The sequence below is a fragment of the Camelina sativa genome, chromosome 11 (genome assembly GCF_030686135.1).
Source record: "Camelina sativa cultivar CO46 ecotype springtype chromosome 11, ASM3068613v1".
NCBI classification, from domain to species: Eukaryota; Viridiplantae; Streptophyta; class Magnoliopsida; order Brassicales; family Brassicaceae; genus Camelina; species Camelina sativa.
Window position 1 is genome coordinate 19,058,903 of NC_141890.1, and position 17,475 is coordinate 19,076,377.

At 31.4% G+C, this 17,475-nt stretch overlaps 1 pseudogene; it reads left to right on the top strand.

Annotated features, from left to right (window-relative positions):
* Positions 1-8,188: 8,188 nt before the first annotated feature.
* Positions 8,189-8,966, top strand: LOC104723930 (CLAVATA3/ESR (CLE)-related protein 44 pseudogene; annotated as a pseudogene).
* Positions 8,967-17,475: the final 8,509 nt, after the last annotated feature.

The window sequence follows — 17,475 nt, forward strand, 5'->3', positions numbered from 1 at the left end:
TTTGAGCCCGGTCCAACCCGTTACGAAATATTTCCGAGCCTATATTTCAAAGCTCGAGTCCGGCCCTGTTGGGCTACAAGGCTTTTCGGGCTTTTTCGGGATTATGTTAGAGATCAAAAATTCAAACTTATAAGCCTTAAAAAGCAGTGTTTAAAGGTGCACTATAAAACAAAAAATCAAAATTTGAATAACTCATCTATATTTAGTACAACCAACTTAATTTACAAGAAAAAGTTTAAAACTAAGTAAAATTTTAATACTTTAACCAAATAAAAGAATATATAATTCATATAAAATATCATAGATAAAAATTTTAAAAGTATTAAGTAAGGTTATTAAGTAAATATGAAAACTATGATTAGAGTTTAAATCTTTATTTACAATAAATCATTAATCAAATATTGTAATCAAACAAAAATGTTAACACAAAAGTACAAATATATTTGTTAAAAGGCTTTTCGGGCTGACCCGAGTCCGGTCGTGCTAAGCCCGAAAAACCTATAGCCCAAACGGACTGGGCCCGGAAGGCCCGATTTTTTCTGGAAATATATATTTAAGCCCGAACCCGGTGTTTTTCAGGGCCGGGCCGGGCCAGCCTGCGGGCTTTGGCCCTAATTAACATACCTAATCACTGCTTCTAGACTCTTCCATATCCAATTTTATTTTCTCCTTCACATCCATTTTCATGGTGATATTGTCAAATGTACAAGGATTTGTAAACGGAATTGATCTCCACCATACTGTTCTTCTTCACCATACGGTATTGATCTCCACAGTTCCGTTCTTCTTCACCGTCTTGTCATTGTGTCCGACGATGTACATAAACAGCTTCATCTGCTCTAGGTAAATCAACCGATGATCCTAGATTCTTCTCTATCCGCCGATTATGGTGTTTGGTCGCAGTTTTCGGAAGATGGAAGAAGAGACAGTTGAAAAAGATGATGAAACTGTGTGCTTTGGACCGGATCCCAATATCTGCAGATATCCGGTTTTTCTTACGGATATTCGAGTTTTTGGATTTGGGTTCGGATATTAATATTGTATATCCGACGGATACGAATACCTCTAAAGAGTCCAAATATTTGGATCCGTCTTAGGACTACATAAAAATTGTTACAAAGGATTAAACTACTCAAATAAAACAATCAAATAAGGATAACGAAACAAACCATAAAATATAAATAATTACTTTAATAAATTTACATAAATTCGCTGACAAACCACATCTAATATCATTAATATATATATATATATATTTTTGTTATCTTATAATATTATAAAACTTGAAAAGATACATTGTGAATTACAACTTATACCAGAAAAAAATAAATGTATCCTCAGAGTCTACAACCCAAAAAAGGAAATTAAGCCGACGAACAACAAAATGTTTCCAAAATCCAAGCCGACGGAAAAAGAATTTCTCCGGAAACTAAGACTTATCGAAAGGAGAAAAAAAAACTAGAAATGCAAAGCAGATAATATCAAGACCAAAATCGAAATATGATGACTCCTAAACCTAAATGCAGAAGTAACTAGACAAACCTTAAAAAAGAATAGAACCAAAAGAATAGAGAAACTTCTTCTTCTGAAACACATGCGAATGCGATTTATCACGAATGCCCATGACCAAATCGTAGATAACATCTACCTCTTCCTATCACAATGAGAGCCAATCTATCGAGAAATAAGTAACATAACCCGACAAGTAAAGAGCACTCATTTAGTCATAGAGCCTCAAACACACTTCTAGATGCAACAACGACGACTGATATGTCTCTTAACATCTAACTAGAGTCTGCCAAAAAGCTAACTGATCTACTTAGATGACGAAAGCAGGGAAAAAGAGCATGGAAAAACTGCTCGAAAAAACACCAATCACAGGATCGAGACTAACGAAGGATCAAGCTAGTTAACACACACTATGAATACAAAGGAGAAGAAATCTCTTGAAACTTTGAGGACTACCACAATCGAGCACTTAACACGAAACTTCTGCTAAGAAAGAAGTCAAACTTGCAAGAAGCACAAACTGAAACGAAGAAACAATGAACGGGAGGAAAGGCAAAGGTTGGACGAAACTGACGAAGATCCACAACCAAACCACAACTGCAGCTTAGAAACGAAGATAAGAACAAGAGGAACTACAACATCTGAGACATGAACAAGCAAACCGCAATGGTATTTATTCTTCAAACCAACCGTCGAGTTTCGGCATCATCATCTTTACTTGTAATCAGAGACCCTCACAAATATGGCTGCTCTAACCGCTTCCTCAATATAATCACAGTCTGAACACGAATCAACCATAATACTTCCCAATCGAAGGCCAACACCACTGCAACTAGCACCAAACACCTAAACCAAGATAAGAGACGGAGGAGAAGGATGGGAGAGTTAGCTTACTCAATCAGAAGACCACAAAAGCCCATGGTCACAGAAACGAGAAGCACCATAGGAGACTTCTCCTGAAACCGCTGGGGGAAGAAGAGCAACACTCCAAAGAACGCCGGCCACGCCTCACCGTGAAGACCATCTAAAGTTTGAGCTCACTAATATCCCCATCAATCCAACATATCTAACCGATGCGAAGCAAATTAATAACAAATAAACAAAAAGCAGAGAAACATGGGCCCTCTTACAGTTGCGGTGAAAAGCGCGGGTCACTGTAGAGGACAAACAGAAGTCTGAATTTTTGGGCGACGAGTAAGGCGACCTTTGTTAAGGGAGGAACTTTTTTTTTGTCGAATGATATATTTTACTAAACAAGACATTTTTTCATATATATGGATATTTATGAAATGAAAACTGTAATAAAAATTTAATGTAAAAATACCTTCATAAATTTAATCTATCTAAGTAAAACTAATGAACTTTAATCTCTTAAAATGAAGCCAAAAACCATGAGATTGATAAGAAATGGATGTATATATGGAGCATGAGTTTTATAAAGAGTGTCTAGTTGGAAAAAGATACACACAAATATAATGGTTGATTTTTTATGAGACCGTCTCACATACATGTTGGAAACTTTGCTTTTGTCCTTGTTGTAGTGGTTCAAGACTGGGATATTTTACCAACTAAATTCGCTTAATTTGATATTTTAGTATTAACATTACTTTTCCTACATTGTAATTATATTTTATGAGAGAAAACTATGATACAAGAGCATTAAAATTTTAAAATAACCAACACAGTGCAATGCACGTAAATGACGTAAATGATTTTGACTGGTAATATTCGGTCTAAAATAATAACAGACTTGGCCCTGATTGGTAACAGACTTTTAAGACTTTAAAATTATTTAAAGCATTGTTAGCCATATTTTTGTCAATCACACTTTCATTGCTTTTAATTTTCTAAAAGTTTTGAAATCCTTTTTTTTTTCCTTTCTTGTTTTCTCAAAAATTTTAAAATGTCAAAATCATGCTGTCAAACTAAATAACTTTTAAAATATTCTTTTTTCTCTCCCCCATTATATTTAAAAGTTCTTCAAAAGTATATATATATATATATATATACATATTATATTTTTACAAATTAATTATTCTCATTTTTTTCTATTTCTTTTAAGATTCATTTCAAAAATAATTTTTATTTTTTCATCATCATTAATAATGGTGTCAAAAGATTTATGAAATTCATCATTAGTAAAAGAGTAACATTCAAAAAAATGCATTAATAAGTGTTTAGTGGATTTTTGACTCTTTTTCCAACATATTGAAAAATTGTCACTGAATCAACCTCAAAAACTTCAATAACTCCATCGACGTACTTCAACACTCCATTGTCTGTCTTGAATTGGCCAGCAATTCACCTTCACTGTAATTTTCCACTACAAAAAAAAAGATATATAATTCAGAGAAGACAAAGACAAGTTGTTATAAACAACTAATGAACCCGACAATAACCTCGACAATAACCTATTAACAATGTATAAACAAACTAAGGCTACACAACAAGACTAGACAATAACCTAAGTAACATATAAAGAAGAATTGAATCTTGCCGACAACAACTCCACTTTCCCACTTGTTTAAAACGACAAAATAAAAGTTAAAAATCAACAGAAAACTGCCAGCTTTACCTCATTGGGACGAGAATCAACAGGAAATGTCTTATTTATTCTGATTTCCAGCAAAGATTTCACTGCATTATCTATGTTAAAAAACCTAATTGAAAAGAGGATCTCACAGTTCTTCGATATCTTCGATAAAACGATAAAACTTTTTCACACAACTTTTTCACTTTTCTTGTTTTGATCGATGAATAATTCGAACATGGGCCTGTGTTTTTTTTAATTTAGAGAAAAAGCCCATTAAAAATGGGTCCAGGTCGGGTATTTTATTTTGGTTGCAGGTGCTCGGGTCGGGTTTTAGTTTTCTCCGATTATGGTTCTGATGAGTCAACGCCGGTCGTTGCTGGGAGAAATGACTCGGTGAATCGAGATTTTATGTCCATGGTGTAAAACACATGACGTCACGTACTTGGTGCATGTGGCCATGCCAAACGTGACGTACTTGGTGCACGTCACGTACCTCGTGTAGCTGGGCATCTTTTTTCCTTTCCAAAACATCTGAGCCATTCTCGTCTCTCACCAAAATACGATGATGATCTCTTGTTCTTGCCAGATCTTAAAGCTTCTTCGGCCTCTCATCGCAATACATCTTCACCGGTGTATCATCGTTGTTCTATCATCGGTATATCTCGTTGCCGCTTTGGAATCACGGTTCTTCTTCTTCCTTGATCAGATTCTTCATCTTCGAGTCACATATCATCATCGGGTCTTCCTAAAGGTAAGCTTTACATCCACTTTCACTTGCTATTCTCCTTCTATTGTAGAAATTATAAGCATTGTAACTTTTATATGTGTGGGAATTTGACTTCTTTAAGTCCCTAGAAACCTAAATTGCCAGATTTTCATTGTCGGTATATTTCGATCAATTAGTAAGGGCATAAACAAAGCAGATATTGAGATGATTTAGTGTTGATTTATGTGTGGGTGATTTGCATTTGTAAATTTTATGTTTGTTGTGATTAGCATTTTGGATTTTTCTAGTCTTGTCCCTTCTTAGTAATTGAATTTGTTGCAGAAATGAAAGAAGAGTTACTGTTAGCTGCAAAATAAATCTGTTAGTCGTTTAAGGACAAGTTTAGCGTAAGTGTCTTTGTGATGAGTCTTGAAATTGTATGTTTTTGTAGCTTATTGAGTTGGTTTTGGAGCTGAGATAGGCCTCCATTAGTTAAGCTACTGTTTTGTGCTGTTAGATTTAGATGCTACCTAATGGTAAATCAGAATCATGTTTGCCATATGATTTGAACCTTGCCCAAATACAAACTTATTTATAAGACAACTCGGTTTTCATCCTTATTGATTGTTGCTTGTGTATTGTTTATTCTTTGTTGCTCGTGTACTGATTTATTTCTTAGTCACATTTGAAAATTCTTGAAGCATTGTTGAGAATTCACGAACAATTTCCTAAAACATATTCACTGATTTTTGTTTTAATCGCAGGAAACTGGAGCTTTTTCCAAGTTACATGATGTATGTGCAGTTCCTTGTAAGTCGGAGTTATGCTTTTGGGGTTCGTGATGTGTGTAATCTGGATGAATTCATGCTGGGTTAATTAAGAATATAGATTATGGATTATTTTATCTCTTTTGTTTATGTTTAGTGTGTAGAAAAGGTAAAGTACCCAAAAGATTAACAAGGTTGTTCGTGAGAGGCTTAAGCGTGAGCATTTGTGAAATAATTTGAATTTGATGTTCATTGTATCAAAATGTTTTTTTCTTTCTTTTCTCTCTCTCTCTCTCTCTCTCTCTAGCCTCTATTGTGGCCCTCTTTGATTTGCACTGGTGTTTGTTTCATAAAACACATTTATTTTAGGAATGACTCAATAATATTCAGGATGATTCCTTAAAATTCAGGATAGCCTTCATAAGTATTTAGGATGACACAAAATCAAATCATTACTCTTATATGTATAGATAAATATCAGGATGTACAGTAAAATAAAATCAATATCCCTCACTAAATAGAGTAATTTGAATCAAGATGTGCACAAAATCAAATCATTATACATCACTAATGGAATAATATGTGATACAATAACGTAAAACACATATAAAGAGATTTAAAAACATATTTGTAAAAAAATAGGAAGGATTCTATAGCTTTTAGGAAGACATTCTTGAACTTTAGGAAGGCCTTCTATAATGACATGAACTCAAACTTCCTTTCAAGTGGCTATTTTTTCATCTTCATCATCAACTATCTGCTTTGTTCTTGATATATTTGTCATCATGTATATCATCAACATCAATCACTTGAGTTTAGAGCTGAAATAACAACATGATTAGTCCATGAGTTCAATTTTTGTTTTAACATTACTTCAAGAGATATCTAATATATCACCCCACATTTAAACTAGTTCTCCAACACTACCAGATTGATTAATCTTAAAATCCCAAGAAACACTACCAATTTGATATGTGCTATTAGCAAAACAATTCAAAAACTCATATCAAGCTAGATACCTACCTACCATGCCAGCTCTGAAATCAACATGTTAACTGCAACAGTTATAGCTATACAATAAAATATTCAAAGTGGCATAAAGAAATGCATCTTTACATAAGGAGCAATAAGAAACACTACGTCATGCACAAGAGACTATAATTGAGACAATACACTTGCATATTCCTTTATGTGTGCTAGCTTCGCTTCCGAAGAAAAACTTAGATGAGTGCTATTTTAGGGTATTGATATGTATGTGAAGGTTTGGAAAAAGGTTGAATCGAAACAAGAGGTAGCAGGTAGGAAGTTACTGTCATCAGGGTCAATCAAACATAAATCCCACAATTGTCAATTGCTATTACTATTCTCTTTTTCTTTTTATATCTCTACATTTTCTAACCTCTATATTATTAATTAAATTTGGGTTAACTATTAGAAAAGCTACATTCTAAACTCTATTTTGCATATTATTATTAACCAATAAGAAAAAGAGTAGCTTCTGCGATAATATGTATACAGTATACTAATACTATCGTTCTCGACTGCACGATACCGAGGAAAAGTTGGTACCCATGTAAATACACGTAAACGAATGGGAGACAAATCATGCACAGTCTGATTCCAATATAAATTTCATTTATTATTATTCGTGTTGCGTATAGACAAATTAAAGGAATCACTGAATCAATGTAGCTGCATGCTTTCACCACCTAATATAGACACTAGGAGGTTGATAAACACACACATACATGAGAATATAGATATAAGTGATAACGTGAAGATAACGTAAACCATTGTTCGGACTTCGGACTAGAGGATATGATTCTCTTTTAGTTATTTGTTCTGTCATAGCGATTGATGTTGAGGATGTTATTCATACAAAAATTTGGGGTCTTCACTCTTCACGAAGTCAATCAAATTATGTACATATTATTCTGGCATGCAAATATGTAAGCTCACCTTTTTTTAAAAAAATCTTTATTCCATGGTTTCTCTCAAGTTCATGTAAAGTATCTAAATTTCACTCAAATAATAAGCTTTAAGTTGTCTAATTACTATATCAAAAAACAAAAAAAGGAACAATACTTGACAATAAAGCTTCCAAAAAAACAAATCCTTTACGAGATAATATAATGAATAATTAAACTAAGTAAAAACAATACCAATAGCATATTAGATAAGTCCATTGACTAGCATTTATGGGACATTCTTTTATACACGCAAAGTATATATGATCGGTAACGCATAGAGTTAGTCAACATAATATTTTCTTAGGGAAGCTAGTAAAGCTACAACAAAAAGTCTTGAGAAATAAATCGTAAAGGTGAAAAAGAGCATGAAACCTTCTTTCTTTCACCTCGTTTCTTTTGCTTTATTTTATCTTCAGCTTTCAAGATTAATCTTTGCCAATTGACCATTACACGCTTTGGCCTTTTCCTCGATACTTTCCTCTTCGTATGTGGCCTACCAAAAATTAGAAACATTCATAGGGGCAAAACCTGAACAGATAGTGCATCTTATTCAAACCCTAGTCTGTCCCATGCATATATGTTCACACTCTTCAAAGATGCTAACAGAAAGGGCTCTCTCGTAATTTAACTCCTCGTGACATATCTGCCACACTTTTTTTACAAGTAGGTGTCCCATTTTTTTCTCAAAGGCTGAACAATCTTGATGAGATGTTTTCCAACAACATCATTAGCTCATCAAACTCTACTACATTTTCTTATTCTTGCTAGATTTCTCTTTTGCTTTTTATTTGATAGAGCTCTGGTTCAAGGATATTGAGCCCTGCTTGAGCTTTTCGGGGGTGGTTTTTTATTCTTTTTTCTAAACTGCATGGCAATTACAATTAATCAAACCAACACCAAGTCATTGCATCTCCATCAATTTATCCGTTCCATTATCATAATCATCTTCTTAGCTTTCCTTTTGCTCATTAGCCCTACAAGTTCCATAAGTCATCACCTCCATGATTCCTCACCTAAGAACAGTATGGCTCCCTCCAAGAGGTTCCTTCTACAACCTTCCACTCCATCTTCATCTACTATGAATTTGCGTCCAACAGCTCACAGTCAACGCAGTCGCACTTCTTCTACTTCTACGAGGAAGAGGAGGAGAGAGTTCGGAGCTGAAGCTCATGAGGTTCCAAGTGGTCCAAACCCTATTTCAAACTAGGTGGGATTCCGGTTTCAATATTTCTGGGTGAGTTTGAAAGATACGTTGATATGAAAGTTTGTAATGGATGGAGAGAATTTTATCATGGTTTTTTAATTAACTATATTTCTGTGTCTCCTTTTTGATTTCTCCTCTTTGTTTGTTTAGATCCTTTGATATCATTTTTAAAAAAAGTTTTGAAGTTAGCAATATATAGAAAAGGAGAGACAAATATTTTCACTTGTGTATATATGCATCTATATAATATAATCACATTTGTGTTTTATTTCTTTCATAGAGCTGTATGTATAAATATAAAATAATATCTATGAATAGGGACATATGTATACATATGCATGATATAATGTGCTAAAAATTAATTGGCTGGTTATTATATTTAGAGCATAATCAATCATTTCAGGTTTATTCTATATATCATATATTCTTACCAAATAAAGCCCATACATAACTTCTTTTTCATCATATATTATGGACTACATTCTTTTAATTGAAATAGAAATGCTACGATAAGAAACAAATTCGATAATTATTAATAGATATATGTTACGATTGATGTTAATTCTTTTTTTAATACGTGAACAAATATATATAAAAAAATCTAATGGTGGTAAAATACATCGATCTATGTTATTTTATAAAACTTGGTTTTAAAAGTTATTAACTCATAAAATTGTGACATATATCAATTATATAAAAGACAAATATCAATACAAAATCTTATTATATAAAGCTTGATGTTAAAATTACTCATTAACAATTCAAAATCTTAGACACTTGGCCACCAATAATAAGGTTCACTCCTCACCAACGCAACACTACTAGCTAATCCTGATGCACATTGGTTGCTTTCCAAGAACCATCAATCTGACAACAGGTGAAGAAACCTGGACATCCGATGATGGAGATGAAGCTGACATGACCGTCGTAAAAGAGAGTGCCTCTTCCCAGGCTAAAATATCGCCCAAAGCCTGAGCGATTATATCATTCGCCTCGATCTCTAAATTTTGAAAATCTTTTTAATTTATGGTCTTCTAAATTGCCCATAAAATCCATGGTAATTGAAGAAATTGATCAGGATCACCTTGTTGAGAGGCACCCCTCCAGAAAACAAAATCCAAATTCGAGTGCACCGACTCATATGGAAAACCCTCTTACGAGACCAGAGTCGGAGATAAATCCAAAACTTCACACGAGCGAAGGCATTCAAAGAAAACATGATTAATAGTCTAAACCGCGGAGTTGCACATTTTACACAAAATATCACATTGGACAACTCCGTGTATCTATTTATTTATATATATAGTTTTTACTTACTAAAAATATTTATTTTATATTCTTTGTTAAATTTAATTTTATTTTTGTAACATCCGTGTTCTGGAATTATATTTTGGGTTGTGTTGAATAAATCAAAGGAGTGGATTTTAATTAATTATCGGTTTAATTAAATCCTGGTTTAATTAGATTAAACCAAAAGCCCTAGACTTTGTTTTAAAGTGTCGCCTCCTTTGTTTTGATGGAGTGTCGACGTTGGGAGTCACAGGAAAAGAGAGAGACAAAGAGCCTTGGTCGATTTGGTGTGAAAGAGAAAGAGAAAGAGATCAACAAAGCTTTCTCTTAGAAAGAAGGAGAGGGAATAGAATCATCAGGGTTTGGGAGAAAGAGGATCCGACTGCTCAAATCGTTTCGAAATTTTCGTGGGGCGTTTCTTCTCAGTCGGGGATTGAGACCAGCGGGTGTTTCGGGATCGATTGCAGTTTCATCTGAGATCGGATCGTGCTGAAATTTTGTGGGAAGCTTCTGGACATCTAGACCTTGCTTTTCACCAGAGGGATTGGAAAGTTAATGGAGTGAGTTTGGTTTTTATTTTCGTGAGTCACTTGTTGAGGTGAGTGCATGACCATGAGCCTATCTAAGTGAATCGGTTGTATAACTTGTTTTATGTGATGATGTGTAAGTGTGGTGAATGTGTTATTGAGTGTTCAGTTTAATGGCTGGTTTGTTATGTTTTATTTGTGGTTGTACTCTTGATTTGCTTGTGTATACCTCGTAGATGGAAGAATCGTCTCACTGGTTATTTCTGGTATACTCACGCGCATCTCATTGTGTTTGTGGTGCATGTAATGTGTAGTGTGGAATCATGAGGATAAGGAGAAGGATGATCTAGGGTCTCGGTTTTTGTGTTTTGTTATTGATGTTGGAACCTTGTTAGAAGTATGCTAGGTTGCTGGTTTTTAATTCGTTATAATTGATATGGTATTTATATTAAATTGGAGCTGATTTGGTTTGACTTCCGCTGTGCATGTTGATTTGTTGTTGGTTTATTGTTTGGGTTATAATTAAATATTAATTATTAATATATATATTTTTAGAAAAAATTGGGTCGGGTTGTTTCAATTTGAAAAACTCTAAACCTGCACATCGGGCGGATCCTAATCTAGTTCACTATAATATTTAAAAATAAAAAATATATAAAAGTTCTAAATCTATCATTAAAAGGAAACAAAACTTATATAAAAGGAAACAAAACTTATATTAAAAGATGTGATTATAATTTTCAAAATTTTAATTTTATTATGTTAAATTAACTTTTGTCAAATTTTCAACTTTTATTAAGTTGGTCATAAACCCATTGCAATAGTGTAGATATTAAGTATAAAAAATTTATGAATAAATTTTGGAACGTTTTTGAAATTTGGCAATATTCGTAGGTCATGCATGTTTGGTATATAATTTAGATTATTATAATAATTTTTATAATAAAACATAAAAAAAGAATTGTATTAAGATAAAAAAGAATATATTTGTTTTTTTTATTAAAAATATTTATATATTATTTCCGAAAAGAAAAAATTATTTACAAAAAAATATTAATTTATTAGACAATTTTATAACTTGCACATCGTGCTGGTCCTAACCTAATTTACGATAATATGGATGTAACCTTGAAATGAATTTAATATTCATTCCAATTATAGTTGATATCAACAAATTTAATTTCAAATCATATAATTATGTTGATAAAAAAGAATATATCAGTACATACATAAATTTGTTTATCAATGACATCTCTTACCAATAACATTTATAGTCAACTCACAAGATTCAGAAAAGTTAGGATTTTTAATTTCCTTGTAGACAAAAAGTTTAAAGGATTTGATGTTAAATTTTTTGTTATAGTTCTATATTTTCCATTTGGAAATTCATATGATATTTGTATTTAAAATCAATAAATTTATATCAAATATATTTCAAAACAGAAAATTAAGTTTTTAACGCATTTGAATGATGCATTATTTTTTGAGAATTTGTTAAAAAATACCCTCTTTGGGATACCCCTTTTCAAAAATACCCATTTTTTGAACATTTTCATTTTTACCCTCTTTTACACAATTCCAATAAGTTAAATTAATTTTTAGAATTTTTTTTTAGGTTTGGGTTCTGTATTTTACATTTATGATATAGTTTTGAGGGGTTAGGGTTTAGTATTTTGAGTTTAGGGTTAGAATTTAGTGATTTTATATATAGAAAAGGGGTATTTTTGAAAATGGCCAAAGGGTATTTTTAAAAAATAACATAGAAAAAGGATATTTTTGAAAATTTATATACAATACATAAAAATTATTGAAACCTTGTCAACTCCGATAAAAGTAACCTTGTCAACCCCGATAAAAGTAAAACAAAGTACTTGGATATCTACTACCACAAACTGGATTTTCAAAGCAGTTTGTTAGTGCAATTGAAGTGAACTAAATTGAATTCTCGTTTCCTTACCTCCTCCTCATCTATCTTGATCCGGACCCCAACATCAAATGGATGGTGGAAAGCACATACATAAGCGAGTCGGAGACTGACTTCCATGTGCTTCCAAACAAGAAAGCAACAAGGACGAATGTAGGCGTGAAAAGCTGGATCCTCCAGCTTTGACAAATCCATTCAATGGATAGAATAGGATTAACTGACTGATCCAACAGGTAACCTTCACAACTTTGTGGGCTTTACTGGTTGTCGCGTCCATTGTCTTCATTAACATCACTAGATGGTTCTCATGGTTGAAAGCATGAACCTGCAAAAGTAAACACTTGTCAGCATCATTAAGTATATATTAGATTAACAACAAACTGACAAGCATTTTACTTAACATCCATTTTTTCGTTACCTAAACGTATTTAGTTAATCTACTAAGGAAATACGTGCTTAGTATAGGTGCAGAGAGGCCACTAACCGCAAATAAAAATAGAGAAGATATCGTTCTTCGTCCACTAATTAAAAATAGAGAAGATCTTCTGATTGAGATATCATTCTATTTCATCATCTATTCGATCTCTGCTCATAGATGAAGGCTTTTCATCAAATTCAAGGCCTCGTGATTCGCTTCTCCTCCAAAGCCATCATCTTTGCCTTCCACTATCGCCATCATCACCATCTCACACTCTGATTCTCTTGTGATATGCTCTCAATAGCTAGAAACATGATTTCTCTCCATGATTGATGCAATCAGGAACTTATATATATGTACACTAAACATGGTGATTCCATGTTGTTTTGGATGATGACAATGAGATACAAAAAAAAACTTATGAGGAATATTGATGAACTAGGTTTTCACCCGCCGTACACTGCGAGACTAAATTATAAATTAATGTATTTTAAATAATATTTTTAATTTATTTAGTTTTCAAATTCCCAATTAATTAAATTTTATCTATTAATTTATAATTTTGTTTAGAATGTTTTTTCTTCTTCTTACGTTTTATACAGTTTATAACATAATTACATTAAATTTGTTCTTAGATAGAATATAAAATTTTAAAACACTTAGTTTTATTTTCTATAATTAAACAGAGGTATATGTATGTATGGTATGTTAGTTTATATTGTTATGTTTATACGATTTTTTTTTTTTGGAATATTAACAATGTGTTGTAGTATGTGTAATATTTTGTTGTTCAGATACTAAATAATTTATAAGTGAATTTTCCAAACTATGACTATAAATCTATAGTATATGAAACAAACTAATAGTTTTAGTGTTGGTTCTATAGTCCAAACCCGCCATGCTAGGCGGATCACGCAACATGTTCAAATATTTTTAATCCGCAAAAATTCATCATACGAAACCCGTGAAAGTAAAATAGAGTATGTGAGGCTATAAAAGACACTTTTTATCAAATCAGTTTTTCAAATTTTAAAAGAACAATACCTCTTCACTCACCTCCATATTAGGAAATAAAATCTGTATAAATTTACAATTATGGTTGTTATATTTTAAAACAATTAGTTTCTATAAAAAAAAATCAAATATAAGTAGAGTTAATTTGTTTATTAAATTAATTATTCAATGTCGATAGCATACCTGTAAATAAGTGCCAAATTGAGGATTTATTTTATAAATGTCTCAAAAAAAATATATATAGATGATATTGGAAAAATTACTCTTATACGGTAAAGAAAAGATTAAAGAGGAATAACACATTCATACTTATATATTTCCTACACTATGGTTACCAATTAAAGTCAAAGACAAATTTCTAATAAAAGAAGTATTAGTCAGAAATTAGACAAAATTAAAACTGGTCGAGAACTTCGTGATCGGAAATTATTCAAAAAATTTGTCAAAAATTAATCAAAAATTTGCCATTTTCGACGCATAATTTCCTACCAAGAACTGATATATAACTCCAGAAACAGTACATTTATAACATTATAAAATCATATTAGAGTATAGATAATGGATCAAATAACTTTTTTTTTGTGTGTTCGGGTAGAAAAAAAAAGTAAATATCGTACCCGATTTACTTTTGATGATCTTACACGGTTTTGAAAAATTTATGTAGAAATTATAGATACAAATATGATCTTACTCAGTTAAGAAGGGGATATTGAACTTGATATTCTATAAGATATGATAGGATTTTCATATTTTAAAAATGTAGAAGATTTAAATGAGTTTTTAAGAGTTTTGATTATGTTTTAAAGTTTTATATTTTTTTAAAATATAAAATATGATTTATGAGATTTTATTATTTAAATTTTGGATGATGTTTTATTATTTAACTAACAAAATACAACACAAAAAAAAATTCTGTAACATAATTTTACAAAAAAACAAACGCAGCAGATTCCACAAGAGTTGTAAGCGAGCGCTAGGCGGTATGTGGGTGGTGACCCAGCGCCTAGTGTCTAAAACGTTTAATCAGAATCTAAACGGTTTTAGGTATTTTAGGCGTTTACAATATTAACATTATATATATAGTATTATATAAAAATATATGTTAAAAATAATAAATAATAAATCATAAACTAAAGTTAAAAAAAACATTTATTTAAGTTACATTAACAACATATGACCGTTTATAATTATGTACTAGGTGATACCCCGTGTTGTATTTTGTTAGTTACTTTTTTTGTAATTTGTATTTTTGTAATGTAGTTTTTTTTATTTTTACTTATTTTCTTTGTTTATATAATGTTTATTTGTAGATTTGTCGTTATACAGTAAATTGGAAATCCTAATAGAGTAAGTAGTTTGTAAAATGTAGCTTTTCACAGAAACAGACACACCGCAATATTGGATAGTAGTTTTGTAAGAGAATGGACACTTCGCAATATCGGATAGTAGTTTTGTAAGAGGATAGACACACCGCAATATGTAAGAGGATAGACACACGGCAATATCGGATAATAGTTTCGTAAGAGGATGAGTTTTTCTTTATTTTGGTTTGTCGTCGAAAGAGTAGAAGTTGTTTGTTTAATTTTAGTGTGAGATATTTCAATGGTTAGAAAACCATTGTATTTATAGTGAGATTAAATATATTTAGGTTATCATTTAAAAGTTAATATTTGATATATCAAATTTCAGCAAAATTGAAAAAAACCAATTTAATTTATAGTTTGATAAAAATACATGTTTTAATGGGTTTAACTCAAACTTTTTTTATTTTTTAAAATTTTTAGGTTTAAAAATATTAATATTACTTAAATATTTTATAGACTTAAATATATTATAATATTTTAAACTTTCGACGGAGTTCAAATAGTTATAATAATTTAACATTCTATAAAAATTTAAATATTTATAATCTCTTAAACTTTTTTAAAAAACGTAAATATACTATAATATGTTTACTTTTTAAAAGTTTAAATATGCTTAAATATAGAACCAAATTAAACTGTTAAATTTGGATACCTAATAAATCAAGCTTCTTGATCATTTGTACTCAAAACATATTAGTCATATATTTATGGTCCCTATATTTTTAGTGATTATGAACCATATTACAAAATATTTAGTCGATGTGGAATATACAATACACATTTGCTGTAAATTAGTTTACAACTTTACATATATATAATTTCTGCGTTTTTTATTCTTTCCATCTATACTAATCATAATTAATTATTATAATTTCGTTAAGGAAATATTGAAAAATCTAAACTAAATGATGATTTGTTTTTATTTAATTGTATTAAGTTGATTTGTTATTTCCGTAAATATCTCACAATATAAAAGTAAATCAAATAAGTTTACATATATATACAATTTCGTATTTATTTTATTGATTATTTTGGAAGCAACAAAGTCACAATGCATAAATATTAAAGATTTCTCATTATTATTAATATTCGTAATAATTATAGGGATTAAGTATGGTAGTAGTTAATATTTGATATTACTGAAGCCATTAAATATTCGATACCAGTTTCCTTATTTATAGGGATTCTACCTCTGTTTGGCGACAGAAATAATTATTCTTGAACCAAACAACATACAGGATCCGAATATTATAAACCTGGAGTACAAACAGATCCGCGAGTTTTTTTCTTCTATTTCCGGGTTAAAGAGGATCCGCGTCCCGACCCGATCGTAATTAAGTGGTCGAGCAAGGGGTATAATTGTCATTTAGATAAATCGTAACTATAGGTTAATTTAATTAAATTAAGTGATTCTCTAATCATTTTTAATGAAAAACGTACCAAAACAAAGTCATGGTCCAATTTGAGTCTAGTGAGTACTTCTGCTTTAATAGTATAGATATAGATATAAAACTTAATAATTTAAATATATGTCGTTAAAAATCAAAAATAAATATTAAAATAAAATTATATGCATTTTTAGACAGTTCAAACGGTCAATTAGGCGTTTGAGCATCTAGCGCTTAAAAGTTGCTTAGGCAGCCACTTAGCTTGAACACTGAAGCAAAGCTATTGATTGGTTGAGCCCCTCAACAATATAGTTAGGCCTGGGCAAAATACCCAACCCGAAATATTTGTATTGGAACCGAACCAAAAATCCCCGGTTCGGATCGGGTATGGATCTTTCCCAATATATTAGTTGGATCTTAATTGTAAATACTCTTGGATATCAGATATTACCCGATCCGAACCGATACCTAATTAGTACCCATATATATCTGAACCTATGTTCTTTACCATTTCACATATGTTCCTTATGTGTGTTTATCAGTTGAGATTGCATTGAAGAAGAATCGTATTTATCAGTTCCTCTCCACTCTCCACTACCTATATGGCTATATCTGCGGAAGATTTGTGTTTTTTTTAAAATTCTATAACCCTAATCCACAATTTCAATATGGATTCTTTAAATTTCTTCGCTTCTTCTCCTGAATCTCCTTTTTCAAAGACGTCAAAGACTCATTCAAAAGTAAGTCCCATCGCTTAGTGAAGACGCCTACAATGCTTCACCACATTGAAGACGGCTACGATGCTTCACCATATGCAAACAATCTCTTCTTTGATTTTTGTTGTTTATTTCAGTTTTCTCA